At 47.1% G+C, this 21,827-nt stretch overlaps 1 protein-coding gene across 4 annotated transcripts in view; it reads left to right on the top strand.

Annotated features, from left to right (window-relative positions):
- Window positions 1–20,070: 20,070 nt before the first annotated feature.
- STK25 (serine/threonine kinase 25) overlaps window positions 20,071–21,827 on the top strand; it is a 38,438-nt gene continuing 36,681 nt past the window's right edge. For 2 of the 4 annotated variants that reach the window (XR_486267.2, XM_007669125.2), the window contains exon 1: window positions 20,071–20,196. The gene's annotated coding sequence lies outside the window, so the exon portion shown is untranslated. The remainder of the gene's footprint in view (window positions 20,197–21,827) is intronic. The other 2 variants (XR_005660164.1, XM_007669132.3) reach the window with 1 other exon arrangement.

The following is a 21,827-nucleotide window of genomic DNA, read 5'->3' as shown; positions in this document are numbered from 1 at the left end:
TGCTAGTAGTAATAAACTTGTCTCTGACATAACCTTTTTGAACACAACCTCCACAGTACAATACAATAGAGTCAGTAGACATGTTCTCTGCCCACAACGAGCTATGTGACTAGAAATAAATATATTACAGATACGTACAAAAGTGCATAGGTGCTGAGGGAATGGTGAATAAAATGTGCAAAAAGGTAACACAGATAGGCGTGGAAGAAGAGGAAACGAGGGCTTAGTCAGGGAAGGCCTCTTGGAGATGTGCTTTCAATAAGGTTTTGAAGGTGGGGAGAAAGATTGTCTGTCAGATATGAAGAGAGAGGTCATCTACCCCTCTTTGGCCAGGTCCTTTTTTATGCTATTTGTTAAGTGCTTCATTGTGGTATTTGTTAAGTGCTTACTATGTGCCAAACGCTGTTGTAAACACTGGGGTAGTTACAAGTAATCAGGTTGGATATAGTCCCTGTCCCACATGGGGCCCACAGTCCTCATCCCCATTTTACAGTTGAGGAAACTGAGTCACAGAGAAGTGAAGTGATTTGCCCGAGGTCACACAACAAACGGCAGAGCCTGCAGTAGAACCCGGGGCCTTCTGACTCCCAGGTCCATGCTTTATATCCAGGTCTTGCTATATCATGAACTTGGGGTAGCAAAGATGAACAGTTGGCAGATTGGATTGATTCCCGCTGCCTATCACAGGACAGCTCTCGGTGAAAGCTGAGGTCAGCTGAGGTCACATGCTTCATTCCCATAAAGGCTTTCAGCAGCCTTGCTCACTGGACTGAATAATGGGACTATAATAGAACTGCTTCCATTCTCCCGAACAACTGAACCAAGACATCATTTCCCTGAGGCAGCCCCACCTCTTGGATTTGGAATCCTCTCAGTTTTTTCATTTTCCCACTAGCATTTCATACTACATCCTTCCTATTTTCACTTGGTTGCTAAGGAAGAAGATAGTTTCAAACTATCTTCGAAAGTATTGGGCAAACAGGAGGTTGGAGCCTCTAAGGTATTGAGAATGCAAGTGTTTGTTAAATTATTTCAGTTCCACATTTTGTCAGTTGTTTTAACTTCCAGTCAGTCCAATCCACTTATAAGTCCCCTGGATCAGCAAAGGGAGAGCAGCATAGCCTAATGGAAAGAGGAATCATAGTGGCCTGGGAGTGTCCCTCGGTCTCGCCTATCCCGCTGTCGACCCCTGGGCCACGTCCTCCCACGGTCCTGGAATGCCCTCCCTCCTCACCTCCGCCAAACTGATTCTCTTCCCCTCTTCAAAACCCTACTTAAAAACTCACCTCCTCCAAGAGGTCTTCCCAGACTGAGCTCCTCTTCTCCCTCTACTCCCTCTGCCACCCCCCCTTTACCTCTCCGCAGCTAACCTTCTTTTCCCCTTTTCCCTCTGCTCCTCACCTCTCCCTTCCCCTCCCCACAGCACTGTACTCGTCCGCTCAACTGTATATATTTCCATTACCCTATTTATTTTGTTAATGAATTGTACATCGCCTTGATTCTATTTAGTTGCCATTGTTTTTACGAGATGTTCTTCCCCTTGATTCTATTTATTGCCATTGTTCTTGTCTGTCCATCTCCCCCGATTAGACTGTAAGCCCGTCAAACGGCAGGGACTGTCTCTATCTGTTGCCGACTTATTCATCCCTAGCGCTTAGTACAGTGCTCTGCACATAGTAAGCGCTCAATAAATACTATTGAAATGAATGAATGAATGGTTCTGATCCTGACTCTGCCAGTTTTCTGCTGTGTAAACTTAGGCAAATCACTTAACTTCTCTGGTCTGAGCGCCTTCATTGGCAAGATGGAAATTCAAAACCTGTACTCCCTCCTTCTTAGAATGTGCGCTTCATGTGGGACCTGATTATCTCATATCTACCCCACACACAACAGTAGTTCAGTAAGTGCTTAACAAATTCCACAGTTATTATCAGATTTTTGGAACCCTTCTAGAAATTCTGGAAGCAGTGTGTCCTAGAGTATAGAGCATGGGCCTGGTAGTCAGAAAGAACTGGGCTCTAATCCTGCTCTGCCATTTGTCTGCAAGTCTTATCTCGGGCCAATCACTTTATTTCTCTGTGCCTCAGTTACTTCATCTGTAAAATGGGGATTAAGACTGTGAGCCCCATGTGGGAAAATTACTCTCCTCCCGCCGTTTCAAAGCCTTACTGAAGGCACATCTCCTTCAAGAGGCCTTGCCTGACTAAACCCTCCTTTCCTCTTCTCCCACTCCCTTCTGCATTACCCTGACTTGTTCCCTTTATTCATCCTCCCTCCCAGCTTCACAACGCTTATCTATATATTTGTAATGTATTTACTTATATTAAAGTCTGTCTCCCTTTCTAGACTGAAGCTCATCTCCCTTTCTAGACTGAAGCTCACTGTGGGCAGGGAATGTTTCTGTTAATGTTATATTGTACTCTCCCAAGAGCTTAGTACACTCCTTTGCACACAGTAAATGCTCGATAAATACAACTGAACGAATGAATGAATGACAGGGTCTGTGTCCAACTAGATTAGATTGTATCTACCCCAGCACTTAGTACTGTGCCTGGCATATAGTAAGTGTTTAACAAATACCATAAGAAAATATATTCTCAATTCTATCCTATTTCTTAAAGATTTTAATGGAGGTAAAATTTGGGGTTCAGTTTACCTATCCATTCATTTACATGTGAACATCCTTCAACCCGCAAATTTAAAAACAAGGCTGGACAAGCTCAAAATCCCCGGTTGTTAAGTACTTATATGAATGCTTGAGAGCTAGGAGTCGAGGAGGGAAGTCTGAGAAGTGGAAGGTCTTTGGCTTCCTCCACTCTGCCGGACCACCCTCCTAACTGGCCTTGCGGAGCTTCTTGTGTAGGAAGGAGCCACTTGGATCTGGTTGGAAGAGCAGAGTGGTGGGTGGAAATTATCGAGCTTCTGTGTGCTGCTTGGAGCCAGACCTGACCCAGATTGCCCAATACAAGAACTGGGGCTTTTCCTAGAATCCCACTGGGCCAGACTGGTCCTGCTGGAAGACAGAGGGACCAGTTTTAAGCCTCTTCCTCCCATCCATGGTTTTCTTCTCAGGATGCAGAGGTGGAACACCCCCATACACCACAACTAAAGGGAACTGTGCTGGGACACTCTGAGTCAGGGAGGGAGACCCTGAGAACAGTGGAAGCAGTGGGTCTGAGACAAACTGCCCTCAGAGGCCCGAATGACACCCTCTTGCCTGTGTTTTCAAGCCTTAATAATTCAAAAGCAAAAAGAACAAAAGTAGTCCAAATTCCCTGGAGAAGATAAGCTGACCAGACAATTTTTTCACTGGATTCATTACAAACTGTTGAAATGCTCACCGTAGTATTTTGATGATGACATAATTTAACACATTAAAAATTGACATTTTTTATTGAGCTATATTGAGCATCCCCAATAAAGATGGATGGTAGTGGTTTCTCAAACTGAAATTTAATAAAGCCATTATGGTGAAGTCAATATTTGCTGACTCTATCCAATTTTCCCAGGAACACATTCCCATTTCAGTGGTATGTGAGTTTTGCCTGAGGAAAGATTGCAGATTGCCAAAAGATTTCGATGCTTTCACTTTCAGGATGCTCTGTGGTACACAGGCATTTTACACAGTCACTTCCGATATTGGTCTGGGAAGATTTAGAATGCCAAACCGAATCCTGAAAACCATTGTGTTTACAAGTACAATGAGAAGCAGCATGAAGCAGCAAAAAGTGTAGCAAGAAGGAAGTTGATCTAGAGGAACAGTACGGGCTCGGGAGTCAGAGGACTTGGGTTTTGACTCCAGCCCTCCCACTTGGCTCTTGTGTGACCTTGGGCAAGTTCCTTAATTTCTCTGTGTCTCAGTTTTCTCACCTGTAAAATGGGGGCTTAATTTCCGTTCTCCTTCCTATTAAGATTGTGACCCTCATATGAAATAGAAGCCTGTGTCCAACATGGTTATCTTGTATCTACTCCAGGGCTTAGTATTAATCAATTATGATTATTGTGCACTTACCGTGTGCAGAACACTATACTTAGTGCTTAGGAGAGTACAATATAACAGAGTTGGTAGTCACGTTCCCTGCCCAAAAGGAGCTGGCACAATGCTAAGCACACAGTAACCACTTAGCAAATTCTGCAATTCTTAATTATTAAGTGGGATTGGAACTCAGGAGGAATAAATCCAGGACAGGCACATTGCTTTCAGAGCCAGTATTGATGACACAGGAAGAGAAACCATGAAGTTGAAATGCTTGACTTGTGGTTAACTCAGTTGTCTGATGTTAGTAGCCCTGGATTCCATTTCCAATATTTCTCCCAACTTAAGTGACTTTTTTCTTAGTCTGGCAGACTTTCCATCTTACAGTGACTGCATCTGAAAGAAAGGAAATGTGTAAGGGAATTGATTGATGTACCCCTTTAAGATTTGCCAACTGCTTTGTAGTGATTCTCAGTCACGAATCCTCTCAGCATCTGCTTCGCTCCATTTTGTTTTTGGCTGCCTTTGTCTGAACTCTGCTGAATGGACAGGAAATGGATTTTAGTCTCTTCATGCAATCCCTTCCCAGATTCCTAAAAAAGATGATTCGCCAAAAAGAATGATCTGTGGCTTTATTATCTTATAGTTAGGGTGCTTACAAGATTTCCAAATTTTATGATTTTCCAGTTATAATATTGATTAAACACCTACTCTGTGCCAGAGATGGGATAAAGACAAAGTAATCAAATCAGACAAAGTCCCTGTCCCACCCAGGGATGAGGAATAAAGGGAGGGAGGGAGAGCTGTTGTCTTATTCCTTTTTTAAAAAAATGATAATTGCGTATGCTATGTGCCAGGCACTCTACTAAATGCTGGGGTAGGTATGAGTAAATCAGGTTGGACACTGACATATCCCACATAAGGCTCACAGTCATAATCCCCATTATAAAGATGAGTAATTGAAGCACAGAGAAGTTAAGTAACTTGCTCAAGGTCACACAGCAGACAAGTGGCAGAGCCAGGAATGGAACCCCAGTTCTTCTGATTTCCAGGCTTGTTGCTTTTTTCCACTGGATCATGCCATTCCCCCATTTTATATATGATAAAAAAAGAGCCTAGAGAATCAATCAGTCAATCAGTGGAATTTATTGAGCACTTACTATGAACAGAGCACTGTTCTAAGCTCTTGGAAGAGTACAGTACAAGAGAATAAGTAGACACATTCCCTGCCCATAATGAATTTTATAGTCTGGAGGGGGAGACAGACATTAGTATGAGGACAGACATTAATATGAGAAGTTAAGTGACTCACCCAGGTCATGCAGCAGGCCATTGGCAGAGCTGGGACTAGAACCTAGGTCTCCTGATTCCCAGATCCATGATCCATCTACTGGGTCATACTGCTTAGCTTTGCCACATTACTCAACTGGTCTGTACTTCCCTGATGATAAATAAGGATGATGTTTGCCACCCACTGCCTCAGGCTCTCAGCAAGAATTGATTGTGTGCCCACAGAGTGCAAAGCACTGAACTTGTGTGTACCAGGAACCATTTTTATTACGTAGCACCTGAAACTGTACATTTCCTTCTTTCTGGAGCTGAAGCTTTTATCATTTTCTCCTTAGTTCTTGGAACCTCCAAATAGAATTCTGGTTGGAGATAACATCAATCATCGAACCAATCAGTCACTTAGACAACAACATTATGGAGTGATTAATGTAAGGCCTTGTCGTGGGTGTGACAGGCATCGTTGAGGCCAAAAGTCACGGCATCTTCAATCCCAGGGCTATATGACAAGAAGTAGAGAGGGTGAGGGAATGCAGGGAGGATGCAGATTGCTTTCAGTGCTAGCATAGTCTCCTGGCCAGTGGGAGCAAGAAAACAGAGCAAGATGGTACATGGAGCCAGAGAGAGGAGAGGGTGAATGCCCTCTCCATACAGTGGGAACCCAATAAATACTACTGATATTTTTAATGGTAATTGCTAAGCGCTAATTGTTATGTGACAGCTACTATACTAAGCAGTAAGGCAGATATAAATGAATCAGGTTAGACAGTCCAGGTCGCAGGTGGGGCTCAATGCCTCAGTGCTTAGTACAGTGCCTGGCATAGTAAGTGCTTAAATAATACCATTATTATTATTACTATTAATAATAACCCCCATTTCATGGATGAGGTAATTGAGGCATGGAGAAGTTAAGTGACTTGCCCAAGGTTGCACATAAAAGACAAGTGTTGGAGCTGGAATTAGATGCCAGGCTCTCTAACCCCCCAGGTCTGTGTTCTTTACACTAGACCACACTGTTTATCAATTGATTGACTTATGGGGCTTGGTCCCAGGGGCTCCAGATTTTGGGTTTTTTTAATAGTATTTGTTAAGCACTTACTATTTGCCAGGCACTGTACTAAACACTGGGGTAGATACAAGCTAATCAGATTGGGCACAGTCCCTGTTCCACATGGAGCTCACAGTTTTAATCCCCATTTTATAGATGAGGTAACTGAGGCACAGAGAAGTGAAGTGTCTCGCCCAAGGTCACACAGCAGACAAGTGCGAGGCCAGGATTAGAATCCAGTCCTTCTGACTCCCAAGCCCAGGATCTATCCAGCTTCTGTCCCTGCTCTGCTCCTGCTGGGGCCTGATCTTCTCCCAAGAAATGATCAGTCTTTGCCCTTTCCAAATTGACATTTTAAATCCAGACTGGGGTTTCGTTGTCAGGAAAGTCCTTAAATGGGAGGCGGATCCCAGGATGAGATTAGAGGATATGAAAATATGAAATCTGAATTTCCATATCTCTTTGAGTGGTAGCATAGGAATCGATTCTGAGACCTGTGGACTTGTTCTGAAATCTTTAGTGCTGCTTTCAGGCAGGGCTACTTTTTCTTCTGTGTTCATGGCAAACTCAGCCCTCAACAGATTCTGCTGAAAGATGATGGGAAGCTCTCTCCCAGAACCAATCCTCACTTCAGTGTCTCTGGCAGGCCACACTGGTTTCCTAATTTCAGCCCCTCTGCTTCCCTCCATTCTACTTCAGGCAGGGGCACAGGGGCTAAGCTGGAGGCCAGATAGGGGACAGCCACCTCCCACCTGCAAGTGGTGCCAGAGTCAAGGGGAAATAATAATAATAGTGGTATTTGTTAAGGGCTTACTATGTGCAAAGCACTGTTCTAAGCGCTGGGAAGATACAAAGTGATCCGGTTGTCCCACGTGGGGCTCACAGTCTTCACCCCCATTTTACAGATGAGGTAACTGAGGCCTAGAGAAGCTAAGTGACTTGCCCAGAGTCACACACCTGGCAAGCAGAGTCAGAATTCGAACCCATGACCTCGGACTCCCAAGCCCACACTCTTTCCGCTGAGCCGTGCTCAGAATAGAAATAGAAAAGAAAGGTTAGCAGATGGGTGGCAGTTAAGAGGAGCAGCTTGGCCTAGTGGACAGAGCACGTGCCTGGAAGTCAGGACCTGAGTGATAATCCCAGCTCCACCCTTTGTCTACTGTGTGACCTTGGGCAAGTCACTTCACTTCTCTGTGCTTCAGTTACCTCATCTGTAAAATGGAGAGTAAGACTGTGAGCCTCATGTGGAGCCGGAACTGTGTCCCACATGACAACCTTGTATCTAGCTCCACATTAGTACAATGCCTGGCCTATAAAAAACACTTAACAAATAACATAAATTTAAAAAATAAAAAAGGAGATGGTCATCCAGCTGACCAGGAAATGAGAGGAGCGAGAAGAAAACTAATGAAAGGGAAAGAAAAAACGAGGAAACTAGTGGTGGGAAAATAATAATACTAATGATAATAATCATATTTGTTAAGCACTTGCTACGTGCCAGGCACTGTACTAAGCACTTGGATGGATACAAGCAAATTGGGTTGGACAGAGTCCCTGTCCCACATCGGGCTCGCAAACTCATTCCCCATTTTACAGATGAAGTAAATGAGGCCCAGAAAAGTGAAATGACTTACCCAAGGTCACACAGCAGACAAATGGCGGCACCAGCATTGGAACCCATGACCTTCTGACTCCCAAGCCCATGCTCTAACCACTGCACCATGCTGCTTCTCATATATTGTAAAGTGAAAGGAGGAACAGAACGGAGCTGTCGAGAGGGGGAGAATGCAGGACGAGGGAGGGAAGAGGGAGGGAAAATGGGGATAAGTAGCTGGCGAAGAAATGAGAAGTCAGAGGCCCTAGAATTCACAGTCCTAGAGCTTTTTGGAAGGACCTACCATGGCACTGACATCTCCAGATTTCACAATGACCTTTGGAATCTGAATGATATATCTGGCAGAGCCCAGCCGTCAGGTCTTTCCTTGATGCTCAGCCGTCCCTGTACGTAGCTGGCAAGGAAAGGGTCTGGGAGGGAAACGGGGCGGGCAGCCACAGGCCACAAAATCCTATTAAATTAAGCAGGCAGGAGGCCAGAGCAGCCAGGAAGAATCCCAGTAACTCTAAGCAGCAGTAATGGGTCCTTCAGCTGGGCAACACCAGAAAGGGACAGCTTGGCGAAGTGGATAGAGCACGGACCTGGGAGTCAGAAGGTGTTAGGATCTAATTCCGGCTCCACCACGTATTTGCTGTGTGACCTTGGGTAAGTCACTTCACTTCTATGAGCCTCAGTTTCCTCATCTGTAAAATGGAGATTGAGACAGTGAATCCTACGTGAGACTGTGCCCAACCCGACTTGCTTGTATCCACCCCAGAGCTTAGCAGAGTGACTGGCACATAGTACGTGCTAAACAAATCCCACAGTTATTATTATTATTATTATTAAATGGGGACAGGAGAAGAAAGCAGAGGATGCCACGATCCCAGTCAGGGAGAAGGTAGGAAGACACCATGCCCGACTGTCTCAGAGCTCACAAAGTTCCAGCAGTGCCACAGTTCATTCTACTTGTTTTCTCGTAGCTTCACAGCAACATCATGTCGGCTAGGACGGTGTGTGTTGCAAATGATCAGAATGGTGTGCCATGCTTGGGAGGGGGTAAGTCCCAACACAATCCACCTTGCCCCTGATGGCAACTGGTTGGGAAGTTTTAGGGGTTTTTTTCCTGCTAGGCCATTATTTTAATTGAACACTTTAGCTGAAAAGAGCAGAGAGACAGCCAGATCTCTGCGACGTTCATATTCATTGATTTATGCATCGCCACGTCTGGAGATTCCGACTCCACCTCACGTCAAAACCAGCTGGACATTTTGTCAGTTGGGCTAGAATTTAGAGGTAAGTTAGCCAGATATAGATTAATTACGCCTCAGTCTTCTCCTGCTTTCTCTTGTTGCCTGCGATCTTGCCTATTTCACTGCTCCTCCCCCTCCTTACTATTATTTTTATTATTAATAAATAATAATGATTGTGGAATTTGTTAAGTGCTTACTATATGTTAAGCACTGGGATGGATGAAGGATAGTGAGATTTGCAGAGTCCCTGTCCCACACGGAGTCAATAACAGTCATTTTTGCTTCCTGTCTGAAGCTCTGAAAAAAAAAAACTTGGCTGGAGAGAAGACTAAAATAGCTGGGAAAGAAATGAAAAGAAAAGACAAAATGATGTAATTGTAAGAACCCTGAAAGTCACAGCCGTAGGGGTTTTAGAAAGGCTAAACTGTGGGCATCCGCATCTCCAGAGTTCTATTATTCACACTCTCTTTCATTAGAACAAAAAATTAATCAAGAATGGATTCTCTACCAGCGCTCTGCCTGCTTCGAATGTCATTTAGCATTTTTCAAAGTTCCATTTTAAAATGAAGGTTATGAAAGAAATACAAAGACCAGACTGGGACCAGACTCTAAGTCGCCTCAGAAAACCTTTTGTTGAAGCCCAGAGCATTTTATTATTGTTTTTTTAGATCTCTAAAAATTGCAACTTTCATTTTGGGTAGCTTCAGGATACAATTACAGTTCATATAAAAACCAAGAAGGTTGGAAGACGTGGGAAAGCATCAGATGTTATCAGATAAGAAAGGATGGAAAATGGATCAAGGCCTCTCAAATTCTCTAAAAGAGAGATTGGGAGCCAATGGCTTGTGAACCAGCTCTGACTCTTCTTGATACCGGATATGGCTCTCAACCAGAGGTATCCACTCCCTGGGTGGACACGGCATTGGAAGTGTGAAGCCGTTACTCTTCCCCTCACAGCTTTCTGGACAGGGAGTAGCTGGCGGTCCCCACTCCGAGCCAGAAAGGAGCTGAGGGACAGTCAAGATGGTGGCTCCAATCCTTGCCCTTGGCTAATAGAGCTTGGCACCACCCGGTCCTGGGACTGGTGACTTTACCACTGTTCTTACCGGAAAGCAGGGAAAGTTGGAGAGGTACTTGGGAAGCAGCGTGGTACTGGGAAGGTACTTGGGAAGTTGGGAAGCAGCGTGGCTCAGTGGAAAGAGCCTGGGCTTCGGAGTCATAGGTCATGGGTTCGACTCCCGGCTCTGCCACTTGTCAGCTGTGTGACCGTGGGTAAGTCACTTCACTTCTCTGGGCCTCAGTTACCTCATCTGTAAAATGGGGATTCACTGTGAGCCTCACGTGGGACAACCTGATGACCCTGTATCTCCCCCAGTGCTTAGAACAGTGCTCTGCACATAGTAAGCGCTTAACAAATGCCACCATTATTATTATTATTACTTGGTCCTCAGCCCAAGCAACCTTTAGCAATCATGATAGAATCAGCGGTACAAGGCAGGCCGGACAGGGCAATTCTCACTCACTCATTCATTCATTCAATTATTCATTGAAATCATTGAATTCATTCAACTCATTCATCCAAGTGGCTCTGCCACTCGGCAGCTGTGTGACTTTGGGCAAGTTGCTCAACTTCTCTGTGCCTTAGTTTCCTAATCTGTAAAATGGGGATTAAGACTGTGAGTCCCACGTGGGACAATCTGATTAACTTGACTTCTCCCGGGCACTTAGAACAGTACTTGGCACATAGTAAGTGCTTAACAAATACTATTAATTACTATTATATTATTATTCAATTCATTCAATCGTATTTACTGAGCGCTTACTGTGTGCAAAGTGCTGTACTAAGCACTGGGAAGAGTACAATATAACACCCTCCATGGGCATGGCAGTGGTGAGCAGCATTATTGGTGAGGGAAGAGGGAGACAGTGATAACTGCGCCCTGAGAGAAAAATTCAGCTCCCATGTGCCAGGTCCAGCGTGCCCATGGTAGCCCAGGAGGAAGTGGAGGTGAGAGACATGGCTACAGCAGACACTGTGCTTCGACACTCTGGCACCCACCCAATCCCCTTCCCAGTTGAACTAGAAATAAATTTGTTCTCCTTCCTTTTCTCTCTTCCTCTCTTCCTTTATCGTACACCTCTCTTTTCTCCCCTCCTCCTTCCTTCTGCCTCTCATCTGTTTAAAAGGTGTTATTAGTTCTATGCACACCAACTTCTCAAAATGTCATTTTGGCTCTGTTACCCAAAAACGGGGCAGCCTCCTACCTTAAAGATATATAGAGAGAAGTAAGAAGCAAAGTCTACATTATTGTGAATTAATATTTTAATGGAAGGAACAAAATCCAGTAGCAGAAAGGTTAGAAACAGGAGCAAAAAGACTAAATCAAAAACAACATCATTCTCATACCACTTGAGTGGGAACTGAGGCAGACTAGGTGAGAGTGACAGAAGACAAAAAGCAGCCTGCAGCTAATCCTTCTCACCCTAGATCTATTTCATAATTCACACTCTGATTACACCTCACCATGAAATAAAAATGCTGCTCTTTGCAATCAACTCTCTCCTCCCGGGCTCAGTTTTGTGGAAAATATTCATTTGAAGAGGAAACATGGAGCTAGAAACTAAAGAGCAAGGAGAGAAGAGGCGAGAAAATTGTTCACAATGCGAAGGGCTTAACTGGTCAGGACTGAACGTGATTCTTGGTTCTCTGTTATGTGTGTTGACAAGAGCACGGCATAATTTGTGTATTTGAATGGGGATCAACGTCAGACCCGATGGGTTGGGAGGGTTGTATAAGTTTCTGGCACCACATAGAAGGCTCTCGAACAGTCTAGCGTGTTACCAGTTGGCCTCCTGGGGAAGCAGTGGGCCAGAATAATGCTGGCCAGTCATTGTGTGCATGCCAGTCTGGGCTTCCAGGCTGAAGCATGCTCTCAGATGACACCAGGATTGCATGTTTGGGCCAGTGTTTAGGTCCTCAGGAACTGTTGTGGCAAGGGAGAGCCCTGGGTCACCACATGAGGCCCCTTTCTTTCCCCATAGAGGTTTTGTTATTATTATTATTACTACTAATAATAAGAATACTATTTGTTCAGCACATGCTATGTGCTGAGCGCTGCACTAAGTACCGTGGTAGATACAAGATCATCAGATCAGATACTATCCCTATCCCACATGGAGCATATAATCTAGGAGGATGGGGAACCGGTATGGCATCCCCATTTTGCAGATGAGGAAACTGAAGCACAGAGAAGTTAAGTGACTTGTTTAAGGTCACACAGCAGCAAGTGGCAGAGCTGGGATTAGAACGCAGGTCCTCTGACTCCCAGGGCCATTCTCTATCCATTTGGCCATGCTGCTCCTCTTAGAGAGCATTCTGGACTAAAGTAGACCTCTCTGGACCATAAATTCATGGTGGACAGGGAATGTGTCTGGAATATTGCTATACTGTACTCTCCCAAGCAGTTAGTACAGAGGCCTACACACAGTAAGCGCTCAATAAATATGATTGTCTGACTGACTAAACCTCCCAAGTGAATCAGAATTTTCCCAGTGGGGAAGACCGCAAACACCAACCATCTGAGAGGGCTTCTGATCAGGAGCGAACAAGGCTGCTTCACACTAGGTAGAGTAGATTTCCTCTCCCTCCTCTGTGCGGGCCATTGAGGATCAGAAGGGGCTTTTTTTTTTTTTTTTGGTTTAACACATACTTCATGTCAGGCACTGAATGACTTGCTGGGCTAAGTACAAGATAATGAGGCTGAACACAATCATGTCCCACATGGGGCTCATAGTCTTAATCCTCATTTTACATGTAGGTAATTGAGGCACAGAGAAATTAAGTGACTTGTCTAAGGTCACTCATCAGACCAGTGGTGGAGCCGGGTTTAGAACCCAGATCCTTCTGACTCTCAGGCCCATGCTCTATCCATTAGGCCATGCTGTTTCTCAGTGTGGACTGGAAAAAGTCTCCCAGTTCTGTTGTACGCACCTAGTACAGTCCTTTGCACACAGTAAGGGCTCGAGAGATATCACCGATTGAATGATTGATTGACTGTGAGCCTATCAAAACTGTTCGACTTGATTATCGTGATTAGAACAGTGACGCCTGATCACTTCAGAAGTTGAGTGCTCACTTTTGCACACTGACTGAATCAGTGACTGGTTGGCTTAGCTTGCTTTAGCTTTGATTGAAAGGAAAGGGAATGTCTGTCTACATCCCGTATGTTGCCTTATAAAAAGAGTATCAAACTCAGAGGTTTTTGGAGCCCGGAGGTTTTACTTCCTGCTATAGGTGGGGCTGGAGTGGAGTTAGAGCTATTGTTCTTTTTAAGGAATGGGGAAGAGACAGTCTGGCTGTCCTGGATTTTCAAAGACAGTACCATTCATTCATTCATTCAGTCAGTCAGTCATTCAGTCAGTCGTATTTATTGAGTTCTTACTGTGTGCAGAGCACTGTACTAAGCACTTGTATTGTTTATGCAACAATAGACAGCTTCCCTGCTCGTGATTGTTGAGCTTATTCAACAGATGGCTATGGATCATAATAGTATGTATTAGTATGTAGAGAAGCAGCGTGGCTCAGTGGGAAGAGCCCGGGCTTGGGAGTCAGAGGTCATGGGTTCGAATCCCAGATCTGCCACTTGTCAGCTGTGTGACTGTGAGCAAGTCACTTCACTTCTCTGGGCCTCAGTTCCCTCATCTGTAAAAGGGGGATGAAGAGTGTGAGCCTCGTGGGACAACCTGATGACCCCGTATCTACCCCAGCACTTAGAACAGTGCTCTGCACATAGTAAGCGCTTAACAAATGCCAACATTATTATTATTATTTTTAAGCACTTGCTGTGTGCAAAACACTATAATAGCCTCTGTGAAAGATTAATTGGATGAGAAATAGACACCATCCACGGGAGTCCACAGTCTAAAAATAAAAAGTGGCGGGAGGACTAGCGGCAGACATGATAAGAAAAGAAGCAAAATACTAAGACAACATGAAACGCAAAGCAAAGCTCTGTAGGGCGCTGTGGTTGGAGGAGCAGATTTCAAGCTCCTTGTAGTTCAGAGCCCACAGTGACACCTGCAGCCACACCCACGGGCTCAGGCTTAGTGACCGCTACAGCAGCAACGGCCACAGTCTCAATCCCCATTTTACAGATGAGGGAACTGAGGCCCAGAGAAGTTAAGTGATTTGCCCAAAGTCACACAGCTGACCAGCGGCGGAGACGGGATTTGAACCCATGACCTCTGACTCCCAAGCCCGGGCTCTTTCCATTGAGCCATGCTGCTTCCCACTTGTCTGCTGTGTGATCTGGGGCAAGTCATTTCACTTCCATGGGCCTCAGTTACCTCATCTTTAAGGTGGGGATTAAGACTTTGAGCCTTTCATGGGTGGCAGGGGTAGGTTGGTTTTCCATTTTCTCGAGAAAACTGGAGGAGAAGGAAAGGGGGAAAAAGCAGGTGCCCAATATGGCACTGCACCCATTAGAGGTGCCCAGTACAGCACCCAGTACAATTTATTGGGTTATCTTGTATCTACCTTGGTGTTTATTACAGTGCCTGGCACATAGTAAGCACTTAAGAAAACCGTCATTGTTATTATCTGCCCCGTGTCCAGTATGTCTTCAACATGGGACAACTTCCTGTCCAGAATTTATATTTTCAGCGCCGAGCCTCCCTCTCCATCATGTTCTGCTTGAGGGTTCCTTGGCTCAGTAATGGCAATCACATTCAGAGGGAGTCGGGAAGGGAATGGAAGGGCTACGGAGCCACTGCTGGGCTCTGGGTACCACAGAGGGTTGTATTGCTGGGATGGGGTGGGAACCGCACAAAAATGATGTAAAAATGACATCGTGCTACGTTCCATGCCGACGTGACAGTGATAATGGTGGGATTTGCTAAGCGCTTACTATGTGCCAACCACTGTACTAAGTACTAGGGTAGATGCAAGTTAATCAGGCATCAGACACATCTCGAAACGTAGGGCCTGAACACCCTAACTATGAGCTGCATACAAAAATAGACTGAAACTCCCTCAGGACAAGCCTAAACGCAAACAGACGCAGCACAAATCGGGGAAAGGAAAGCTTGCCAGATTTTTTTATAATCGACATATCGACAATCACTTTGCTATCAATCCCACACATGTGAACTCGGTCCTCCAAAATATAGTGAGTCTATAACTGTAGTCTGTTTCCAGTTGTCTCAGCACCTTCTGTTTGTTGTCCTTGTTCAGAGAAGTAGCATGGCCTAGTTGATAGAGCCCGGGCCCAGGAGTCAGAAGGACCTGGGTTCTACTCTAGGCTCTGCCACTTGTCTGCTGGGCGACCTCAGGCAAGTCACTTAACCTTTCTGTGCCTCAATTCCCTCATCTGTAAAATGAGGATTAAGACTGTGAGCCCCAAGAGGGACATGGACTGGGGCCCACTCCATTTGGGATGGGTACAATTGTGTTCATAGCCTTGTACCTTGCACCTACTCAAGCTGGGGTGCTGTACTGAGAGCTTCCAATATGCAGGGCACTCTCCTGGGAGAGAAGTGTGAATATGGTGCTATATTGAGATCTTACTGGGTGTGAGACACTGTACTGGGCACCTCCTATGGGTGGGGTACCATATCGGGCACTTGATATTTCCCCTTTCCTTTTCCTCCAGGTTTTCTCGAGAAAATGGAAAAGCAACCCACCCCTGCACCACACAACTATGTGTCAAACTCAACAAAGGCTTATGAAATGAGTGAGGGCAGATATTTTGTTCTGGGACTTTAAACTGCACCCCCCCACCCACCTCCATCCCAAGCAGTGATTTCATATTGTGGCTGGGGGAGGGTTGAGTGATGGAGCCAGGATTAGGACGCTTCCAGCGCGTGTTCTATCCGCTAGGCCATGGGGCTTTTCTAAACTTGTATCTACCCCAGCACTTAGAATAGTGCTTGACACATAGTAAGTGCTTAACAAATACCATTTTAAAAAGTGCTCAATAAATAGCATTTATCGATCAACTGAGGAGGGAAGAGGATTTTGATTGCACAGGTTTCCTTATTTGCTGGTGAGGTTTGTAGTGCCAGCAAATGAACATGGAAGGATACACATGAGTGAAACCTAAGTGGTCCATGCTTGGTAGGACTGTGGTTCTCATTCAAGTCCACTAATGAACAAAGAGATCTTGGGTGGTTGGGTGGAAGGGAAAAGAGGTAGGCAAGGGAAGCTGGGAAGCAGCACGGCCTAGTGGAAAGACCATAGGCCTGGGAGTCAGAGGACCTGGGTACTAATCCTGGCTCCATCACTTGTCTGCTTTGTGACCTTGAACAAGTCACTTAACTTCTCTGTGCCTCAGTTCCCTCATCTACAAAATGGAGATTTAATACCTCTTGTCCCTTTTATTTAAACTGTGAGCCCCGTGTGAGACTTGATTATCTTGTATCTACTCTAGCATTCAGTACAGTGCTTGGCACATAGAAAGCATTGAACAAATACCACAATTATTATTTTTTTTTATTATTATACAAACCTAACCCCAGGCCATGCACATTCAGTGTCATTGACTCACTGAATGTCCATTCATTCAATCATTTTTATTTAGTGCTTACTGTGTGAAGAGCACTGTACTGAGCATTTGGGAGAGTTCATTACAACAATAAACAGACACATTCCCTGCCCACAATGAGCTTACAGTCTAGGGAGGGGGAGACAGACATTAATATAGATAAATAAATTACAGATATGTACATAAATGCTGTGGGACTGGAGAGGGGAAGAATGAAGACAGCAAGTCAGAGGGATGCAGAAGGGAGCGGCAGAAGAGGAATCACCTCTGCCAAACTAACTCTCTTCCCCTCTTCAAAGCCCCACTGAGAGCTCAACTCCTCCAAGAGGCCTTCCCAGATTGAGCTTCCCCTTTTCCTTCTGCTCCCTCTGCTGCCTCTCTTCCCCCCCCCCCCTTCACCTCCCCTCAGCTAAGCCCCATTTTCCTACCCCTTTCCCTCTGCTCCTCCCCATCTCCCTTCCCCTCCACTCAGCACTGTGCTCATCTGTACACATTTTTATTACCCTATTTATTTTGTTAATGAGGTGTACATCCCCTTGATTCTATTTATTGCTATTGTTTTTGTCTGTCTCCCCCGACTAGACTGTAAGCCCGTTAATGGGCAGGGACTGTCTCTATCCGTGGCCGAATTGTACATTCTAAGTGCTTAGTACAGTGCTCTGCACATAGTAAGCGCTCAATAAATACTACTGAATGAATGAATGAATGAAAGGGCAGGGGCTTAGTCAGGGAAGGCCTTCTGGTGGAATTTGTTCCCAGGGCCAACTAGAGTAATGTCATGGCTAACGTCAGGTCAAAGGAGGCCTGTCAGTGGCACTGCCCCTCACCTCTGCCCCAGATCAGTTTGATTTTTGGGCTGGTCTCAGGGGTGGGGGGGTCCCAGTGAAAGCAAACCAGAGAAATGTGGCCCAGCCCTAGCCTGGGGTGGACAGGGGGCTCCTAGGTTGAGGGTGGTGCCCACGGGACAGGGTTGTCACGGGAAGAGAGGGATCCCTGAGGTTGCAGCTGCTGGGGAGAAGCAGCATGGCCTAATAATAATGGTATTTATTAAGCACTTACTGTGTGCCAAGCACTGCAGTGGTTAGAGCACGGGTCTGGGAGTCAGGAGAATTTGGGTTCTAGTCCCCAATCTAACATTTGCCTGCTGTGTGACCTTGGATAAGTCACTTCACTTCTGTGCCTCAGTTACCTCAGTGTGGCTTAGTGGAAAGAGGAGAGGCTTGGGAGTCAAAGGTCATGGGTTTTAATCCTGGCTCTGCCACTTATCAGCTGGGTGACTTGGGGTAAGTCGCTTCACTTTTCTGCCCCTTAGTTACGTCATCTGTAAAATGGGGATGAAGACTTGTGAGCCCCACGTGGGACAACCTGATGACCCTGTATCTCCCCCAGTGCTTAGAACACTGCTTGGCAGATAGTAAGTGCTTAACAGATAGCAACATTATTATTATTTTTACCTCGTCTATAAAATGGGGATTAAGACTGTGGGCCCCATGAGGAACAGGGGCTGTGCTTGGTTGGTTACGTAGCTTGTAACTACCTTAGTGCTTAGTATAATGTCTGGCACATAGTAAGTGCTTAACAGATAGCATCATTATTATTACTATTACCTCGTCTATAAAATGGGGATTAAGACCGTGGGCCCCATGAGGGACAGGGGCTGTGCTTGGTTGGTTACGTAGCTTGTAACTACCTTAGTGCTTAGTATAATGTCTGGCACATAGTAAGTGCTTAACAGATAGCATCATTATTATTACTATTACCTCGTCTATAAAATGGGGATTAAGACCGTGGGCCCCATGAGGGACAGGGGCTGTGACTGGTTGATTAGGTAGCTTCTAACTACTTCAGTGCTTAGTATAATGTCTGGCACACAGCAAGCGCCTAACAAATACTATAGGGAAAGAGCCCGGGCTTGGAAGTCAGAGGTCATGGGTTTGAATCCCAACTCTGCCCCTTGTCAGCTGTGTGACTGTGGGCAAGTCACTTAACTTCTCTTTGCCTCAGTTACCTCATCTGTAGAATGGGGATTAAGACTGTGAGCCTCTTGTGGGACAACCTGATGACCCTATAGCTCCCTCAGCGCTTAGAACAGTGCTCTGCACAGAGTAAGCGCTTAACAAATACCAACATTATTATTATTATTATTAAAATGGAGTTGAAGATGGTGAGCCTCCCGTGGGACAACCTGATGACCCTGTATCTCCCCCAGCGCTTAGCACAGTGCTCTGCATAGAGTAAGCCCTTAACAAATACCAACAGTATTATTATTATTATTAAAATGGAGTTGAAGATGGTGAGCCTCCCGTGGGACAACCTGATGACCCTGGATCTCCCCCAGCGCTTAGCACAGTGCTCTGCACAGAGTAAGCGCTTAACAAATACCAACATTATTATTATTAAAATGGAGTTGAAGATGGTGAGCCTCCCGTGGGACAACCTGATGACCCTGGATCTCCCCCAGCGCTTAGCACAGTGCTCTGCACAGAGTAAGCGCTTAACAAATACCAACATTATTATTATTAAAATGGAGTTGAAGATGGTGAGCCTCCCGTGGGACAACCTGATGACCCTGGATCTCCCCCAGCGCTTAGCACAGTGCTCTGCGCAGAGTAAGCGCTTAACAAATACCAACAGTATTATTATTAAAATGGAGTTGAAGATGGTGAGCCTCCCGTGGAACAACCTGATGACCCTGGATCTCCCCCAGCGCTTAGCACAGTGCTCTGCATAGAGTAAGCCCTTAACAAATACCAACAGTATTATTATTATTATTAAAATGGAGTTGAAGATGGTGAGCCTCCCGTGGGACAACCTGATGACCCTGGATCTCCCCCAGCGCTTAGCACAGTGCTCTGCGCAGAGTAAGCGCTTAACAAATACCAACATTATTAAAATGGGGATGAAGACTGGGAGCCTCCCGTGGGACAAGCTGATGACCCTGGATCTTCCCCAGCGCTCAGAACAGTGCTCTGCACAGAGTAAGTGCTTAACAAATGCCAACATTTATTATTATTATTATTATCTGTTGCCGAATTGTCCATTCCAAGCGCTCAGTCCAGTGCTCCGCACCTAGCCAGCGCTCAATAAAGACTACTGAATGAAGGGACGTTATTATTCTAGGGGCGCCTCCAAAGGAGCGGGGAGCCGCCCCGCGCACGGCCTCCTGGGGCTTGTAGTCCGCCCGGGGGGGGTCCCCCTCGGGTCCGCCAGCTTCCCCCGAACTCCAATCCCCACAATCCCTCGCTCTCCCCCCGGGGGCTGTCGGGAGATGGAGTCCCTGGGGCGTGGGGGGGGGGCGGACTACGCGTCCCAGAGGGCTGTGCGGCGCGGCGGCGCCTGCGCAGTGGCGCGCCCTGCCCCGCCGTCCCCTCCGGCCGCGCTGCTTTCGCCCGCCGCTCGGGGCCGGCGGTCCGGCGAGGGGATGGAGGCCCCCGGGCCAGGGCCGCGCTGAACGCCGCCCTTCTCCGCACCCCCGGGGCTCCTGCAGGCGAGCGAAGGTGCTGGGGGGGGGAAGGGAGGAGGAGGGGAGGGAGGGGGAGGAGGGGGGAGGAGGGAGGGGGAGGAGGAGGGGGGGAGGGAGGAGGAGGGGAGGAGGAGGGGGGAGGAGGAGGGGGGGAGGGGGAAGGAGGAGAGGAGGGAGGGGGAGGGGGAGGGAGGGAGGAGGGGGATGGAGGGGGAAGGAGGAGGGGGAGGGGGAAGGAGGAGGGGAGGGGGGAGAGGAGGGAGGGGGGAGGAGGGGAGGGGGGGGGTTTCTGTGGCTGCAGGGCCTTAGCAAGGATAACAGCAATGGTGCTCTGTGCTAAACGCTGCGGGGGGCGGGGATGCAGGGCCCAGCAGGTTGTCCCCCTTGGGGCTCGCAGTCTGCACCCCCATTGCCCGGATGAGGCCACTGAGGCCCGGAGAAGGGAAGGGGCTTCGCCCGAGGTCACCCAGCTGACATGCGGCAGCAGGCAGGACTAATAATATTGGCATTAAGGGCTTACGGTGTGCCAAGCCCTGTTCCAAGCGCTGGGGGGGGATGCAGGGCTCAGCAGGTTGTCCCCCTTGGGGCTCGCAGTCTGCACCCCCATTGCACAGATGGGGCCAACCGAGGCCCGGGGAAGGGAAGGGGCTTTGCTCGAGGCCCCCCATTTTCCAGATGAGGCCCGGAGAAGGGAAGGGGCTTCGCCCAAGGTCACCCAGCTGACAAGGGGCGGAGGCGGGATTATTAATAATAAGGATAGTAATAATAATAATGTAATAAGCGCTTACTCTGTGCCAAGCACTGTTCCAAGCGCTGGGGGGGATGCAGGGCTCAGCAGGTTGTCCCCCTTGGGGCTCGCAGTCTGCACCCCCATTGCACAGATGAGGCCACTGAGGCCTGGAGAAGGGAAGGGGGTTCGCCCAAGGTCACCCAGCTGAAATGCGGCAGCAGGCAGGACTAATAATATTGGTATTAAGTGCTTCTGGTGTGCCAAGCTCTGTTCTAAGCGCTGGGGGAGAGGCTGGGGTCAGCAGGTTGTCCCCCGTGGGGCTCGCAGTCTGCACCCCCATTGCACAGATGAGGCCACTGAGGCCCGGAGAAGGGAAGGGGCTCTGCCCGAGCTCACCCACTTTCCAGATGAGGCCACTGAGGCAAGGGAAGGGGCTTCGCCCAAGGTCACCCGGCTGACAAACGGCGGAGGCAGGACTAATAATAATAATGGTATTAAGCGCTTAAGGTGTGCCAAGCACTGTTCTAAGCTCTGGGGGAGAGGCAGGACTCATCAGGTTGTCCCTATGGGGGTCGCAGTCTGCACCCCCATTGTACAGATGGGACCAGCTGAGGCCTGGAGAAGGGAAGGGGCTTCGCCCAAGGTCACCCGGCTGACAAGCGGTGGAGGTGGGATTAATAATAATGATGATGGTATGTCCTAAGCGCTTACTATGTGCCAAGCACTGTTCTGAGCGCTGGGGGAGATACAAGGTAACGAGGTTGTCCCCCTTGGGGCTCGCAGGCTTCATCCCCATGTTACAGATGAGGCCAACTGAGGCCCGGAGAAGGGAAGTGGCTTTGCCCAAGGTCACACAGTTGACAAGTGGCGGAGGTGGGATTAATCATCATAATAATAATAGTGGTATTTGTTAAGTGCTTAGTATGTGCCAAGCA

Source organism: Ornithorhynchus anatinus, chromosome 7 (assembly GCF_004115215.2).
Source record: "Ornithorhynchus anatinus isolate Pmale09 chromosome 7, mOrnAna1.pri.v4, whole genome shotgun sequence".
Lineage (NCBI taxonomy): Eukaryota > Metazoa > Chordata > Mammalia > Monotremata > Ornithorhynchidae > Ornithorhynchus > Ornithorhynchus anatinus.
The sequence above is the reverse complement of the archived record's forward strand: the minus strand, read 5'-3'. Positions and strand labels throughout refer to the sequence as shown.